This window comes from Pinus tabuliformis, chromosome 9 (genome assembly GCF_031772625.1).
Source record: "Pinus tabuliformis cultivar Carrire ecotype Pingquan chromosome 9, CPIR1, whole genome shotgun sequence".
NCBI lineage: Eukaryota > Viridiplantae > Streptophyta > Pinopsida > Pinales > Pinaceae > Pinus > Pinus tabuliformis.
Window position 1 is genome coordinate 976683238 of NC_142307.1, and position 16932 is coordinate 976700169.

Sequence of the window (16932 nt, forward strand, 5' to 3'; positions counted from 1 at the left end):
CTAATTATGAAAACTTGGAATGGCATGTCTATGAGCTTTCATGATGAAGAATATTGGATTCAGTACAAAATATCAGGGAAAATGGTAGATATTTACAAAAGGAATTCATATACGATAAATTAGTAGGAAAACATTAACTAACAAAAATAAACTTGACTCACACAAGGAGAGGTATAGTGACATAATGGTGCAAAGTTATTTTTGAGGTAGGGGACATATGATTCCTATGAGAGATCACTCATCTTTGAAGGTGTGGGTATTGTGTCGTTTTGGGAGTTGTATTTCTTATTATTGATAGCATTATGGAGAAAAAACATTAGGTTTCAATCACTACTAAAAACCAATTTACAATTCCATATGGCCATACTTGATACAATTATAATATAACAATATACTCTACCCCAAGGCTTCCTACCAATATTAATAGAACTAGAAGCAAGATCAATGTCATTCTCTCCAAGTAATTATTATATTACCCAAGGGTCTCATGATGATTCCATATTTTGAAGGATTTGAGTTAATGAGACTCAATAAAATACTTAAACATGGAATTTATCATAATATCATTTTGGTCATAGAATGAATGCATGCCATCCATAACCAACATTCATAAATTATAGGAAGAGAGTAAATGCATAAAAAAAAAATAAGGAATCATATAAGGGACCCAAATAGGTTGAAAACACATTCAATTAGTATTAGGAAAAGGAGTTGGATTTGATGCATGGAACCCTCTATGCATGTTCTTAAATTTGAATGTTTATTTGATGAATCCTTAGATGCAAGTTAAATCCTTAAAGACATGATATGTAACTAAAGTCACTACTGTATTGGAATATGATTAAGGTATTTTAATGGAATGTGTTTTTATGACCAAAAGGTATTAGAGGAGGATAAAGGGCAATGCATAGTTAAAGCACCATGGATCCTTATAGGTGGAGAAAAAATAAAAAAGTAAAAGAGACATTCCAAATAAATTTCAACACGTTTATTGTAAGTACTATCTACACATAAAATTAATATGAACTAAATTCAAACCTTATGTAGATATATCTCTCATTATTTTAATATTTCCAATAAATTACCAATCACTAAAATATTTAGTTTAAAACTTAATGGCTTGTCCTTGAAATGAGTTGTTGATAACGATAAGCCAACATGAAATTAACCATTGATCTCCATTAAAACTATTTAAAAATAAATTTCTAACAATAACCGACTTAATATGGATAAGAGAAACACTTAAAGTGCATGAATCTCAATCCATAACATTAATTAATAAAAAACATTTTACGTAAGAAAATGTCACTTATTTTATTTGTGCAGGGTGAAGACGCAAAGAGTCTCTTAGAATCTACATTTACCATCTTTCCAATACTTGAAAGAAAATTAGAAATGAAAATAATGAACCTCGGTCTAGCATGCATCACATATATACATTTTTCAACCAAGTGGACACATTTTGTATGCTCAATTAAATAGAAAATAAAACAACATCATGTTTCACAAAAGGAAAATCCAAATGCCGCATCATTAAAATATAGAACATTACAAATCATCTCCACTAACTCATGTATAAATGTACAAGGCATCAAATAATTAAACCACAAATAGCCTCAAGAGTTAGTTCAATCGGTCAAATCAAGTGCCTCGCCAATAGGAGGTCACAGGGTTGAATCCCGAAAGCTCTTGGGGTTAGGTCAGTAAATAGGCCGAGGGGTGTTGATGCCCTTCGGGTGGCGTCCACTCAGTGTTTAAAACCCTGGACGTAACGGCTACCCACTGACCCGGGTTTCCGTGAACCAGTAAGTAAAAAAAAAAATTAAACCACAAATAGAATACGTAATATAAGTTCAACTATGAACCTACACAATATGAAAATATGTCAAATTCATTGTTAAACTCATATGTTAGAGGGCTTCCTCCTCATGGTTGATTCTTCCTTGATTTAGTTCGAAGTTAGAAACTAACACATAAATGTCATTTACGTTACCTAAACATCATTTTGAGGTAGGGAAAATATAATTCATACAAAGAGATTACGTATCTCTCAAGATGCAGGTTGAGGGTTTACAAATGATTATTGGCATATGGCTTTATAATGAGTAAAATCAATATCAATATATGTGATTATAGGGTTTTCCCGTTAAGATTGATTAAGGGCTAATGGGTAAATAATGGTTATTAAGGGGTTTGTAGCTTTATAGGGCTTTAAGGTTAATGTCAATTTAGGGTAATGTGGTTATATTAATTATGTATTAAGAGGGATATGTATGTCAGGGTTGTGTGTCTTTACGTGGTTGAAGAGTTAAATATGATGAATATTAGGGGTAGTAATGTAGTAGTCATGGTTAGCGGATAAAAAATTAGGGTTTTGTTGGTTGGGTTATAATAATTAAAGACTAAGGATAATTAAGAGCTAATAGGTCATAATAGTTAGTATTTTTCAAGGTTAGTTATGGGATACACAAGTATAAATTGACTAATTTATGATTATACAAACAAGAAGTTTTCTATGGTGTTTGTTATAAGTTAGATATTATCAAATTTGAGAATTTGTTTATGTATTTTAAATGACATCATTATACATTATTGATATAAATTAATAATATAACCTAGAGATAAACATATATAGCTAATTAATGAATATAAATTAATATTATTTATTGCTCATAGTAGTATAGTCATTTTAGTGTGATTTATCGTGTTAATTAGGATTTTTCATGTTGAATTCATATTTACAATATGCATGGATGTGTCAACTATGCTTCATGACACTTGATCAAATAACATGTACAATATAATTATTTACAACACGAACTACTAGTAGCCCAACTTAATGATGACCATGACAAAAATCATATGCATTTCTCAAATATATGTATGTTATCCAAATTCAATTAGTTGCATCACTTAAGATTGGATTCCATGGCCGAGTATTGTAAATTTAATATTCAGTCAATCTTATAATTTCATCTTATAATTCAACATTTCCATATTCATGTGTCTCGTTACCCCCACCTTATTCAACATAGGACAAAGAAATGCACTTTAATGATATATTTAATTTATTTCCCTTTAGATTCAAGCTCATAACCTACAAGGATGAAACAAATTTTAATCTCCTTAAATGTACTATACTTTGGATACAATATTACCATGTTTCAATTTCAGATGCTTAACATCTACATAAACCTCTCATGTGAAAACAAAATTTTGTTTCCATCTTGTAAGATGAAGTCAATTGAGATGTGTATTGAAGAATGAAGGTTCTGAACCCTGAAATAAAACTCAATACCATAAAATTCATCACCAAAAGTTTCCTTCGTGAATTGATATCTATCAGTGTTTAACAACCATTATATTTATATGGATGCACTAGTACATACTATTACATCAATACATATAGATTACAGTACACTGATGTCAAGAATCACACACACACACACACATAATGTAACACTCCTGGTACACTGCCCCTAATTTTGTAATGTAATAGTGCTATGTTTTTTACTGAATTTAAATTCAATTGATGGTATTAAGAGTGTGACGCAAATCCATGACTTGAGGGGAAGGATCTAAGCAGTGTTGATTTGTAGAAATCTGATCGTAGGTTAACTTGATAATGCAATATAAATCAGAGCAGAATACTATAACCTACTTCTACTATCAATTTGTGGAAGCTGAAAGATCGAGTTGAACAATATCACTAGAAGAAGAAGGATCAATGCATAATACACATGAAAATACTTTGGCAATAGCCTCAACTAAAAACACCACACTATTGTATTACCATACATGGTGGAAATACATAGGAATTATACAAAGCCTTAGCTCTCACAGCTAGCCAACTCTCAGTACAATCCTCACAGATGCTCACAGGAAATCTTGGCTTCTCTCATGCCTTCCTATCTACCCTCCAAGCTCCTATTTCCTTGTTTTGTTCCTTGTGGATGATTATCCTATTACCAAGTGGACGGTCTCCTCCAAAACTGCACAATACTCAAGGATTTATCCTTGACTGCATGCATGATTTTTCTCTTTGAGAAAACACATGCAACTAATAGTACATTGTCCTTGAATTTAATCTCAACTGGGTCTTTCTCAAAATAGACATGCATGATTTTCTGATGAGGGAATCTTCAATTAGTTAGAGTAGCACTAGTTGAGTGCATGCATGCATCAACTCACTATTAACTCACTATTGGTTCCTCAAACAGTTTGGAACTAATTTAACTAGACTTAACTCAGTAACGTGAGTTAACTAATTACAACTCAAATATAACTTAATCTTATCTCCTTAATTTTAAGGATAACTCTTGCATGACTTTAGAAAGACTTCTAACTTGAATTTCTCCAACTAATTAAGTCAAAATAACTTAATTAATAATTTCCAAGTAGCTGTTAAGACTAAATTTGATTTTAATTCACAATTTAATTCAAGGACAAATTAAATTGGAATATTCTTGTTGCCATATTTCAACACTCCCTCTCAACAAGAAAGGGATTATCTGCCACCCCAATCTTGTATCTATGGAACTCGAATTTACACTTTGACAAGGCCTTTGTCAAAATGTCAACATCTTGCTCCTCTGTCAAAATATACTGCAGCAACATGATCCTCCTCGCTACTTGTGAAAAGCCACGGACAACAAATCTTGCCTTATGCTTCTCCACACTACCATCAATAGCTTGCTTTACCTTGTAAAGCCAACGGGAACTCACAACTAACTTGTTCTCTGATCTCGGAACCACGTCAAAAACAATGTTACAAACTATGGAGTTATACTCCTCCACCATAGCATCAACCCAAATCAGCTACTACACTGCTTCCTCAAAGAAACATGGCTCGGTCTTAACACATTCCCCAGTAAGGGCCATGTATCTAGTGTACCTCTAAGGTGACCTTCTTTGTCTGCGCTGAGAAGATGGTGCTCCTACATTCTCTCTCGCATCCTCCAACAGTCTGTCAGCTTCTCTTGTGTGCTTCTATCCATCTCTGGAATACTTTGCTTGAGTGGATGTCTCCACTCCTGGAACCTCTGCATGCAGCTGCTCCGCATCAGTCTGAGGCTCCTCCTCCTTAGGAACCAACAGTTCCTCCATAGCCTGTAGTTGGAGCTCCCTCTCAAGGGAAACTCGCATGGCCTTTTTCTCATCAAACTTGAGATCTCTGCAAACCACTATCCTCTGACTAGTAGGCAAGTACACTCGATAGTTGTGAGGTGTATCAGTGTACCCCACAAATATCCCCAACTCTACTGTCAGCTCAAGCTTCTTCCATGCATCCTTTGTCACATGGCAATATACCGATGAGCCAAAGATCCTAAAGTGACCCGCATTTGGTCTCTTATTAGAGAAGGCTTCCTCTCGTGTCTTCATCCCAAGTATGCGATGTGGGCTTCTATTCTGCAAATAGACTATTGTGTTGCATGCCTCAGCCCACAAGTGAAGTGGTAGGCCTTGGTCATGCAACATTTCCTATGTTGCCCCTACAATATTTATGTTCTTCCTCTCGGCCACCCCATTCTGCTGTGGGTTATGAGGTGCCGTCAACTCTTGTTTAATTCCTTCCACTGCACAGAAGTCCTTAAAATCTTGAGAGACATATTCTCCACCGTTGTCACTTCTCAAGGCCTTGATCTTCTTCCCTGACTCTTTTTCGACCAAAGCTTTGAACTCACAAAACTTTTTGAAAGTTTGGCCCTTCTTCTGCATGAAATAAATCCAACATTTATGAGAATAATCATTAATTAAAATCACATATACCTTTGCATCACTGTGGATGCCATCAAGAATGGTCCACACAAATTAGTATGAACTCCCTCTAAGATAGCCTTTGCTCGAATGTCTTGATCATGAAAGGAAGACTTGGTGTACTTTCCCAAGGTACAACCTTGGCATGTGTCAATTTGCTCAAGTTTACCTTTGGGAAGTCTTGCAGATATCTCTTGCAGTATCTTCAAAACCCCATGATGCAAATGGCCCAACCGCTTGTGCCACAACTCGCTAATGTCTTGTCTTTGCACCAATTCTACTTTCATACTCAATGTTGCAAAATCATCTACCTCTAGCTTATAGATATTCTTCACCTGAATCCCTATCCTCTTGGTCTGACCCATGGCTATGTGTCTTAGGAACACCTTTCCTTTATTAAAGACAACATCGTAGCCTTTGTCCTCCAACATCACGACTGATACCAGGTTCTTGTTCAGTCCAGGCACATACATCACACCTAACAAGGTTAGAGAAGCTCCATGCTCCCTCTGAAAAGCAACTGTGCCCACTCCTGAAACACTATACCTTCTGTCATGACTCATCACCCATGTTTATCCACATCTTGAGGTCTTTCTCCTCCAAGGCATTGAATAAATTTTTATCACTGATCATGTGGAATGAGGCTCCACTATCAAGATACCAGACACAACCCATCATTGATGAAACCATGCATGCAATGAGGGTAAATTCCATTTCGAACTGAGAGGTTAATGCCTCACCTTCCAATCCTTTCGAGGATCCCTTCTTGGACTTCTTCGATGGGAAATTAGTCGTGTAATGTCCCATCTTGTGACAATTAAAACATCTTACTTTAGACATGTCACCCTTCTTCCCTCCATGAGAAGAATTTGATTTGAAATGGAAAGCCTTCCCCTTCCCTTTCCTTACCTTACTTGCTAAGGCCATATTTTCTTCATCACCATTCTTGGATGAAGAACCATCTCGTGTGCTCCTCCTGATCTCCTCCTGCATAAGATCTGACCATGGTCGTTCCCAATCCGGTAGTTTCTCCCTTCCATTCACAATGTCCTGGTTGCTATTCCAACTCTTTGGAAGGCCAAGGAGAGTGAGGCTTGCCATATCATCATCGGAAGTAGTTATTCCCACACTGCCAAGCTCATCTTTGCAGGTGGTGAGCTTGTTCAGATATGTGGAAATAGTATCTCCCTTCTCCATCTTGATTCTTTGAAGCTTATCCTTGAGTGCCAATTTCCCCTGGTCGCTACTGTTCTGGTAGAGGTCCTTCAATGTCTTCCACATTGAAAATGGAGTATCCTTCCCATGGAGACTCGAGACAATATGGTCTCAAACTCCCTCAAGGATGATCAGTCTCGCCTTCGCCACACACTTCTTCCACTCAGCGAACTCTTGTGCATTAGTTGAAGCTGGCTTTGGGTTTCTTGATCAATGAATTCCTTCAAGCCATTGTCTTCTAATACAACCTCCATTCTATTTTTCCATGCTATGTAATTCGAGCTACCTTCAAAGGCATACTTAGGTCTCAAGCCATAGAACGCCATTGGCCAACCTTGAAGTCTGATATGAATTCGATTTGCACCTGCAACCTCGAACTTCAAACTTCGAATTCTCTTCTCAGTGTATTGTTCACATCTCTGATACCATGTAGATAATTTCTACAAATCTAGCCTCTAATAGCATGTAAAATTTTTACAAATCCAGCTCTGATACCATGTAGAAAATTTCTACAAATCCACCTCTGATACCATATAGAACATTTCTACAAATCCAACTCTGATACCATGTATAAAATTTGATGGTAGGTTAACCTGATAATGCAATATAAATCAAAGAAAAATACCACAACCTACTTCTACTATCAATTTGTGGAAGCTTAAATATCGAGCTGAACAATATAACTTGAAGAAGAAGAATCAATGCACAATACACATGAAAATAGTTTGGACAAAGCCTCATTTAAAAACCCCACAAAATTGTATTATCATACATGGTGGAAATACATAGGACTTATACAAAGCCTTAGCTCTCATAGCTAGCCAGCTCTTAGTATAATCCTCACAAATGCTCACAGGCAATGTTGGCTTCTCTCCTTCCTTCCTCTCTGCCCTCCAAGCTCCTATTTCCTTGCGCTATTCCTTGCGGGTGATTCTCATGTTACCAAGTGGATGATCTCCTCCAAAACTGTGCAATCCTCAAGGATTTATCCTTGACTGCATGCACGAGTTTTCTCTTTGAGAAAACACATGCAACTGATAGTACGTTGTCCTTGAATTTTATCTCAACTAGGTCTTTCTCATAATAGACATGCATGAGTTTCTAATGAGGGAATCTTCAGTTAACTGGAGTAGCACTAGTTGAGTGCATGCATGCATCAACTGACTATTAACTCACTATTAGTTCCTCAAACAGTTTGGAACTAATTTAACTGGACTTAACTCAGTAAACTGAGTTAACTAATTACAACTCAAATTTTAGGGATAACTCTTTCATGACTTCAGAAAGACTTCTAACTTGAATTTCTCCAACTAATTAAGTCAAAATAACCTAATTAATTATTTCCAAGTACCTGTTAAGACTAAATTCAATTTTAATTAACAATTTAATTCAAGGAAAAACTAAATTGGAATATTCTTGTTGCCATATTTCAACATGATTTGTGGAGACAAAAAATGCACCCACATAATAGTTGGCAATAGGGATTCTCAAGAAAACACCCAAGTTTTCCTACCTCTTAGAAGGAGAATGATTAGGGGACATGAACACCACACAAACATGATAAATATGGATGTGGAAATTAAGGGAGTGGTTTATTTGAGCAAGGAAATTTGATGAGAAGAATGTTGAAGAAAGAGATATCCTGAGGCCATGTTGAGCATTGGTGTAGGCTACTGAGGTTGAGGGAATGGAGTTCCCTACATTGTTTTGTTGTGAGTTGTGGGTTGATGTTTCCAAGCTCCAGGAACTCCTAAAAGTAAAATCCCCATTCTCCTAGTGATGAATATAATTCCTAGTTGATTCTACTTGAGAATTTCCCTTGGATTTTGGATCTACCTTATGGGTGATAGCTGCAAGAAATTTTAGGCTACAACCAATCTATGCTTGGGTGGAAGGTTGAAATCCCACTTTTAGTTTTTGGCTTATTTAATACATCCCAATAAGTGTTTACCTATGTATCTATGTGTCTATATATATATGCATATGTATATGTTGTAAGTGTGTTTGAATGGTTAATCTGTATGATGAGCTATTTGGATGATTTGAAGATAATTGCATGAATGACTAATATGTCTCGCATTGGAATTCTAAAATCACCTAGGGTTAGTTGTGGGTGATCTTTTTAGTATATAAATTCATGTGACGAGTGTATGCATTGTTCCACCTCAGAGAGGTGTTTGAGATCTTTGTGTGAATTATTAGTTTCTTATGCCTCTATGGTTTAGGGATGAGGATAAACAAGTTGCTACTATTATCTTGGATTACTAAGTTATATGCATAAGTATGAATGGTTTCTTAATATACATTAGTACTGTTGAAAAGATGGTGTATTCTTGTATTGGTTGTGATGAGATGTTTGCATGATTGTTCTCATGACATGAGAGATATAGGAATCTATGTAACGTTGGCATAATGACAGTAATGTCATGACTGAATTGGGTGTTTTAATTACTCATATTTTTGTTGTGGTATATGGTATTTCAAGGTTTGCAAGTTATAAAGGACAAAATACCCCTTCGACTAGATAATGTGCTTAATGTGCTTGATATGCATGTATGGATGTCCTAGAGTTTATGGATTTTGCATGCTTTATTGGTCCTTACTTTTCTAACTCATGGAATGGTTTGTTATGCATGGATGAACCAACAAGATATGGTGTGGATGTTACTGAGTTATAGAGCACAATTTTCTATGGATTAGCTACGTTAATGATTGTGCATGAGGCAGAATTCATGCCTCTGTGAATGTGTTTATTTATTGGTCAATTTCTCTTACAATTTTCTTGTTATAATTAAAAAGTGATTTATGTGTTAAAGAAAAGTTTGGAAGATTAGATGCTCAGATGAGCCTTGGTCAATTCCCCATATCAGTTCCAAAAGCGCATAAATTGCCTCTTGGAATTTAAAGGAAAAATGGGACTTGGAACAGGTTGGTTTGGTCCTAGTTTGGGGATTTTGAGGCCCAATTATGGTCGCAAACATAAAGGATGTCTTGAGTGGAGTTCTGGTCCAAGAGGGCCAAGTGGATTTTGAGTTTGAGTGGGATGAATGCAGTATTGGGGGTCCTAGAGTTCAATCTTGAATGGCCTAAGTGTCCCAAACAACCTAAATCACCCGACGCCCGAATGGTATGAAGGCCATTGCGTTTGGGGGCCTGTTTGTGTTCGAGGGCCCATTTGATTTTGGGGTCTAGTTAAAGATGCCACATAGACATTATGTGGGTGCCATGTGGTAGGGTTGTGCCTATGTGGCAGGTAATTAAATGGTGAACTTTAAAATCTCATAACTTTTGATTTGTGTGTCAGATTTTAATAACCACACCCTCCATCCACTATTTATCTCTTTACCAACTCTTCATATTTCCTGAAGTCGTGAAGATGGACCCGACTTGTGGTTCCAAAACATAGACTAAAACTCTTAAATCTATGGATTTTCCTCCATTGGTAAAAAAATTTACATCGTGAGAAATCTCTCAATGAGACTACCATAATGGTGGTGTTTGTTTTGGATTTTTTAATGTTGAAATTTGAGGATTTTTGAAACCCCATTTCCATAATGATACCATGGAAGTCGGGTTAGCTTGATGTAACACCTTCCACTACCTGAGAATAATCCAAGAGTGTGGGAGGGTGTTAGTGTTATATATATATATATATATATATATATATATATATATATATATATATATATATATATATATAACACCCCACCCTCTATCCTATAGAAAAGTGTAATATATTGCCAATGGCTCATGATCTCAATAACACTTAGTTCAAAAAGAGTCATACATGTTCCAAGTGGTATTTGAGCCTAGTGAGGGGTGGGGGGATAGCATTTATCCTCCCTAACCAATAGAGATAGACTCAATTGACAATCATACGTAAAAAAAATATGTAGCCATTAATTATTATATAATATCTAACATGTAAATTACTAGCGAACAAAATAACATAAAAAATAAAGCATTTTCTAGCCTGCATGAAAATTTAAATGTAGAAAACAAGAATGAACCAATTAACAACATGGAAGGAGGTTTGATTTTGGTGCCACATTGACATATTTCAGGGATTTGGAAGGAAAGTGATTAGTATAATAGAAAATTAAGACTTTCCATTAAAGATTAGGGAGATAATTTTTAATTTTCTCTCTAATTTTGGATGATAAAAGAGGTTTGATGATAGGATTTAGGAATTTTGATGGGTATGTTTGGTGGGAAGGTGTGTTGATGTGAGAATTATTTTTAAAAATGGTAAATAATTAGGATATTTGATCATTGGTTCTTATTGTTGATTAATTTGAGGGGAGTGTCTTAATATTGTGTATGTATTGCCACTATGAAGAGAATGTGTAAGATTGTCAAAAGGTAGAGTAAAAGTGTGGCAATGTAGAAGGAATATATGGAGAATTTGGAAGATTTCCCTTTAATAGTTATTGTTTATTCAAAGGTATGTCCTTTTTTTATTTCCCAATGTTTGTAGTTAGAAAAATGTAAATATTAACATTGTTTTGGGTGCTTATTTAGGGTTAATATAGTTATTAAAGGTTAGGATTTTCAATATTATTGTTAAATGATATTCCCAACATATTCTACCACCATTTAAAAAAAAGAAGCCAATTGTTCATTAAAATATAAATGTCAAAACACACCCACCAATAACCCATTCATTATTAGTAGTTAAAGTTCAAAACATAGAAATTTCATGAGAATAAGAACCTTTATTTACTATATGTGAGAAAATATATATGCCCACAAAATCATAGAAAAATAAATGAATGCACAATTTGATACATGATACACATGGTAAGGCCTTTGAAAGAGAAATATCTATAAATAAAATTGGTAGCGCTCCATTATTTCTCTCAATTTTATGAGGAAAAATCAATCCTTTTATTACCAAATAGATGCCTGGATGTAAACTTATCTTTTATTTATATATCACCACTCTAATAATTCAACGATTCTCCAAACTATAATTACCTAAACTTGTGATTTATCCATATAATTCATAACTGAAATTTATTTATTGTGTATAATTAAATTATTTACATATGGAAAATTAGATAAAACTAAAACTTGTATATAAGCTACTATTTATAATCCCTTATGATCTGACTAAAATTTAGTAGTACCTCTCTTACTGTATTTTCCTCCCCTTGAAGTACCTTCTCATTCTTCTTTTTCCTCTTCTCTCTCCCTTTTAGCTATTATACTGGATCCTCATTTCCTTTTAACTTGTTGCTCCTCATGGTCCCCTTCCCCTTCCCCTTCCTTTGTCTTCCTTATTTCCTCCTCCCACTCTTTTCTTTCTTTTTTTTTGTTCTTATTTATTCCCCTCACCCTTAGGCTCGATTGTATATACTTTCTCTTTTGACCTTACCCTCTCATTTTCTTTCCCTTTAGCTTCTCCCTCACCTCCTTATATATCTCCCTTCCTTATCCTATCTCTTTCATCTTTGAGATTATGTTTTCCTCACCTCCTTATATATCTCCCTTCCTTATCCTATCTCTTTCATCTTTGAGATTATGTTTTTTTTAACTTTTGGATAATTTTAAGCCTCTCTAGTCCTAACATAATATTATTCCCATATTATTAACCCCTCCCCACTTTAATTATTAATTACACTAAATCAATATTTTTTTCCTTAATATTAATAATGTAATCTGATTCCTATAAATATAATACTTTACTTTATCAATTGCAACCTCATTTATTAAAAATATTATATATTAATGTTAATTACAAAATAAAACATTATAATGAATTCTATCACCCTCTTTATTTTCTATCTCATTTATTGTCTTATGGATTATGCATTTTTATTAGTGTAATATAATTATTGCAAAAAAAAATTAGATACTTTAGGATGGTACACATTTTCTTCCTTTATGACAATATTATTGGATTAATATATATTAGTATAATATATATCTAGTATAGTAGCATAGGAAATCATTTTTAGAATACATATTTAGAATATTTTTTATTACTATTAATTATTCCCTTATAGAATTAATTCCTCTCCCTTATTAATTTCATTCAATGGAATTTCTACACTGTGGAATCATATATATTATTTTTCCTTTGTTTTTATAGGATTCTCCTTTAAGTTATTCCCCTTTTGTGGTGTGTTTTCGTGTTTCTTATTTTTATTGAACTATTTTTTTAAATTTTTTTATCTAGATGATGATTATTATTTTACATTTGAAATATTGATCAACAAATGTACACTGTGAGTTATTCTCTAATTATACAATCCACCACCAACAACAACCAAAGAAATATACATGTTGAAAAAATGTAGCAAGAAAGATTCAATTTGACTTTAGCCTTAGTCAAATTGAGTAAATTAAAGTTCCACATTAGCAGGACAACTCAGAGGAAATTAACTTGTGTGACATGGATATTGTCACTTAGTTAGCTCAGTAAAATTGAGTTAGAGGGCTTAGAGTTCATTTATGCATGTGTGGTTGCTAAATTTTAATAATCCAGTTTAGTTATTTTTAGTTTTATTTAGTTAACTAACCTCTAACTATTGATAGAGCCAACTAAAGGTCAATTGTGTAGTGGGACAAAAGTCTAACTCAGAGATTTGCCAGCTAGCTGATCAATCATCCCAAAATACCTAGTGCATGAAGAGAATTTGATTTCCTTAGTTGAAGTAGAAATGTCAAGTAAATGTAACATAAATTGTAGACTATAGTTTTGAGTGTATAGGTGTTGTGTGCAATTAGCGAACAATCCTTGCGAATTGCACAATAAATTTGGAGGAATTTCCTAAATAATAGGGTCTAATTTCCTCAGTATTTTCACAAGTAAATAGAAGGTTAGGTGAGATGATATTTGGTTAAGTGTTGGTTAGAATTGTTCATTGAGAAGAGAGAATATTTATTTTTTTGTAGGTTGAGCTCATAGATGAAGCTAGCAATTGTAATAGTTTCCCTATTCATTTGATTAATGAAAAGAGTTTTGAGTATTTTTTTCCCAATTATGCTCTGCTGAAATTGGAAGCCACGAAAAAATTATCAAAGGAAACTCATTTTCCCTAATCAAGATTTCTATTAATGAAAGGAATTACATCAATAATGTCAAATAAAAAAAAACAATAAATATATTAACGACGAAATTTCAGTTTGAATTTGTCCCTCCAAATATTTTCAAGTTGGCTCTAATATTAGTTATAACCCTTTCGTCTCATGAGATATAGAAAGGAGATATCCATCATCCGAACTTACATGGACTTGGTTTGTATATCATAACTTGCGCTATTGTATGGTTTGCATAACTTTGGAAGGGTCACATTACTTGCCGCATTACCATGGAAACACTACATCAGTTGTAATCACTATTTTTTGATACGTTTACTATGGATCGATTTACATGCTCCATGCATTAGTAGAATAACCCTATCTCTTTATACATCTCTGATCATTGCATGAGGGTATGGTCTGGGCACCACTCAGTGGTATGGTCTAGACATTGCATACAATCTCGACACAATGTAGATATTCTTGGCATATCATATTTTTCTTGCCACCATTCGGTGGCATGGTCCGGACATCACATACACAGTCATCATCGTAATATACAGTCATCATATCTTATTGACATGTCATCACATTTACTCTACTTGGCATCTCATATAGTCTTGTCTCCATTATCGATTATAAATTGAAATATGTCTTATATATAGAGCATTCGTAAGGATAGCTCAGATGTCTTGTTCTGTAATTCGCATAAGAATCTTTTATGGCATTAGATGGTATCTAAGATTATGACGTTGGTATGGGCATCATATCTCCATACATAGCAAGTATGGTCTCACTTTGGTCTCGCATTATTGTTGAAGTTATCATATATATATTCTCAATATAATGCACAACGACATGGTTTCTATTAACATCATATGTCCAAACATAGTTCTTCATACCTTAGTTCATAATAAAAGAATATTGACACGATATGACAATTATCTATGAAACAAGTATATGTTTTGCATCTGAAGTTAAAATAATTCATGTAAATATTGTATCAGGTATTAGGATGATGTATTGAGCTTTATATATTTCAGATGTAAAGTTTGATGTATGTGTCCATCTCTCCAATAAGAAAGTAATGGAAGCATGATAATGATCTACTATGGTACTGATATCTTATGATTCATTTATTAGATCCATTCTATAGTATATATGAAAGAGGAATTTTATGATTCATGATATTTGATAACATTGATTATGAAAATAGATCTTATTTCTATGATGATGATGACTCTTATCTCTATGTCATGGATATTTCCTCTCACAGTGACATGGCAACAACTTAGTTTACAAATGAAATTGTGAACTGACTTGCATTAGTCCTAAGAGGCTTGATGTAATGATGTATCTCTCTCTTTGGATGTACTTTGTATCTTAGCTGGACATTTTATGAAATCTAATAGAAGAAAAAGAATTGATTATAGTTTTCCCCCTTATGGGGTTCTTCCATGTTCTCCGACTAAATCTCGATGTCTCTATGTGTGTTTGATTTTCTTCTATTATGTTGCATTATTGTTGATATTGTTTTTTCTACATAATTGCATTTGATATAATGGTGTTATGATGTTGTAGGTTGAATTCAATGTACATGTGAATGATAAAAAGATATAATGCAATTATCTAAAGCAAAGAACATTATAGCCCTTAGAAAAATTAACATGGTATCAGAGTTCAGATGAAGAAAATTCATGGATATCACGCCTATGAAGACACTTATTTCATATAGAAGTAAATGTTATGAAGACCTAAAATAAATCTAGGGTTTGGATGAAACCATAGGAAGCAAGAGAAGTTAGGAATTGATGTATATCAGAGGTTAGGGTTTGGATGGAACCCTTTGTTGGCATTATGATTCAAGTGTTGTCCTTGATGGCAACTCACTCAGAGGATGGTACAAGTGCTCAGAGGTTGGTACAAGTGATGGCATCTTAATCAGAAGACAGATCTCAGTACAGCATGCCAAGGAAGCTCATACACGCCGTTTCGTTAAGCCCAAGTCGCGTGTACACGCTAGTTAGATTCATAAAAAGCGCGTGTATGTGGAAAGGTTCCTTTGGTCCATGGTGGTTAGTCCTTGGAAGTTGTGCCTATGATTTCGGACCATTGTGTCTCGACGGGCGTGTCGATCCCTAGTTTTGAAGTTGATGGTATTGTGTTACTATGGTTTTGGCTCTTGGTATTGAGCTAGGCCTAAGACTATATAAGGAGAAGAAGATCATTAGGCAAAATCATCTTTCAACAAGGGCTTGAATATCTAAGAGTGAAAGAGATCTGATTTGCAGGTGCTGGGTTGCTTGATCTAAGCCAAGGAGAGATCACATTGGTTGATGGAAGACTAGATCTAAGGATAGATCGGGATCTAATAGTTTGAAATGCACTATCATGATATGGTTGATTATGCTTATTTCTAGATCTGCATATTGTCGCAATGCTATGTTCTGGGTCTAACTAATGTCTGGTACAGCTGCAAATTGAGAAAGTTTATTTTTAGATCTGTACGCAGGTTGGCTTCGGTAAAAGAGCGTGTATACGCGGGTTTGGCTCCTTGAAGTAGCGTATATCTTTTGAAGCTTGTTTTTGGGTTTACAGTGGGGTCTGACAGTTATTGCAGAGTTCTGTAGTCTGCTCTGTGTTCTGATAACTGGTGATTTTCAGTGGTTCAGTGATTCAGAGTTTGGTTGTTTTATGCTTCAATGATCTGTTGTGGAAATTGAATGAATTGTGGTCTTCAGATTGTAATGTTGTGCTTCAGGAATATTCAAGTCTGAAAATGTATGAAAGGTGATACCTGAAGAAAAGAAGATTGTAGGTCAGCACCTACGTACTAGTATCTTGGCTAGTACAAGAACAAAGGGGGTTGGAGCTCCCTTCCAAGGAAGTTTGGAGAACGAGAGAAGGTTGTAGCCTTCTGCAGGTTGTAGCCTG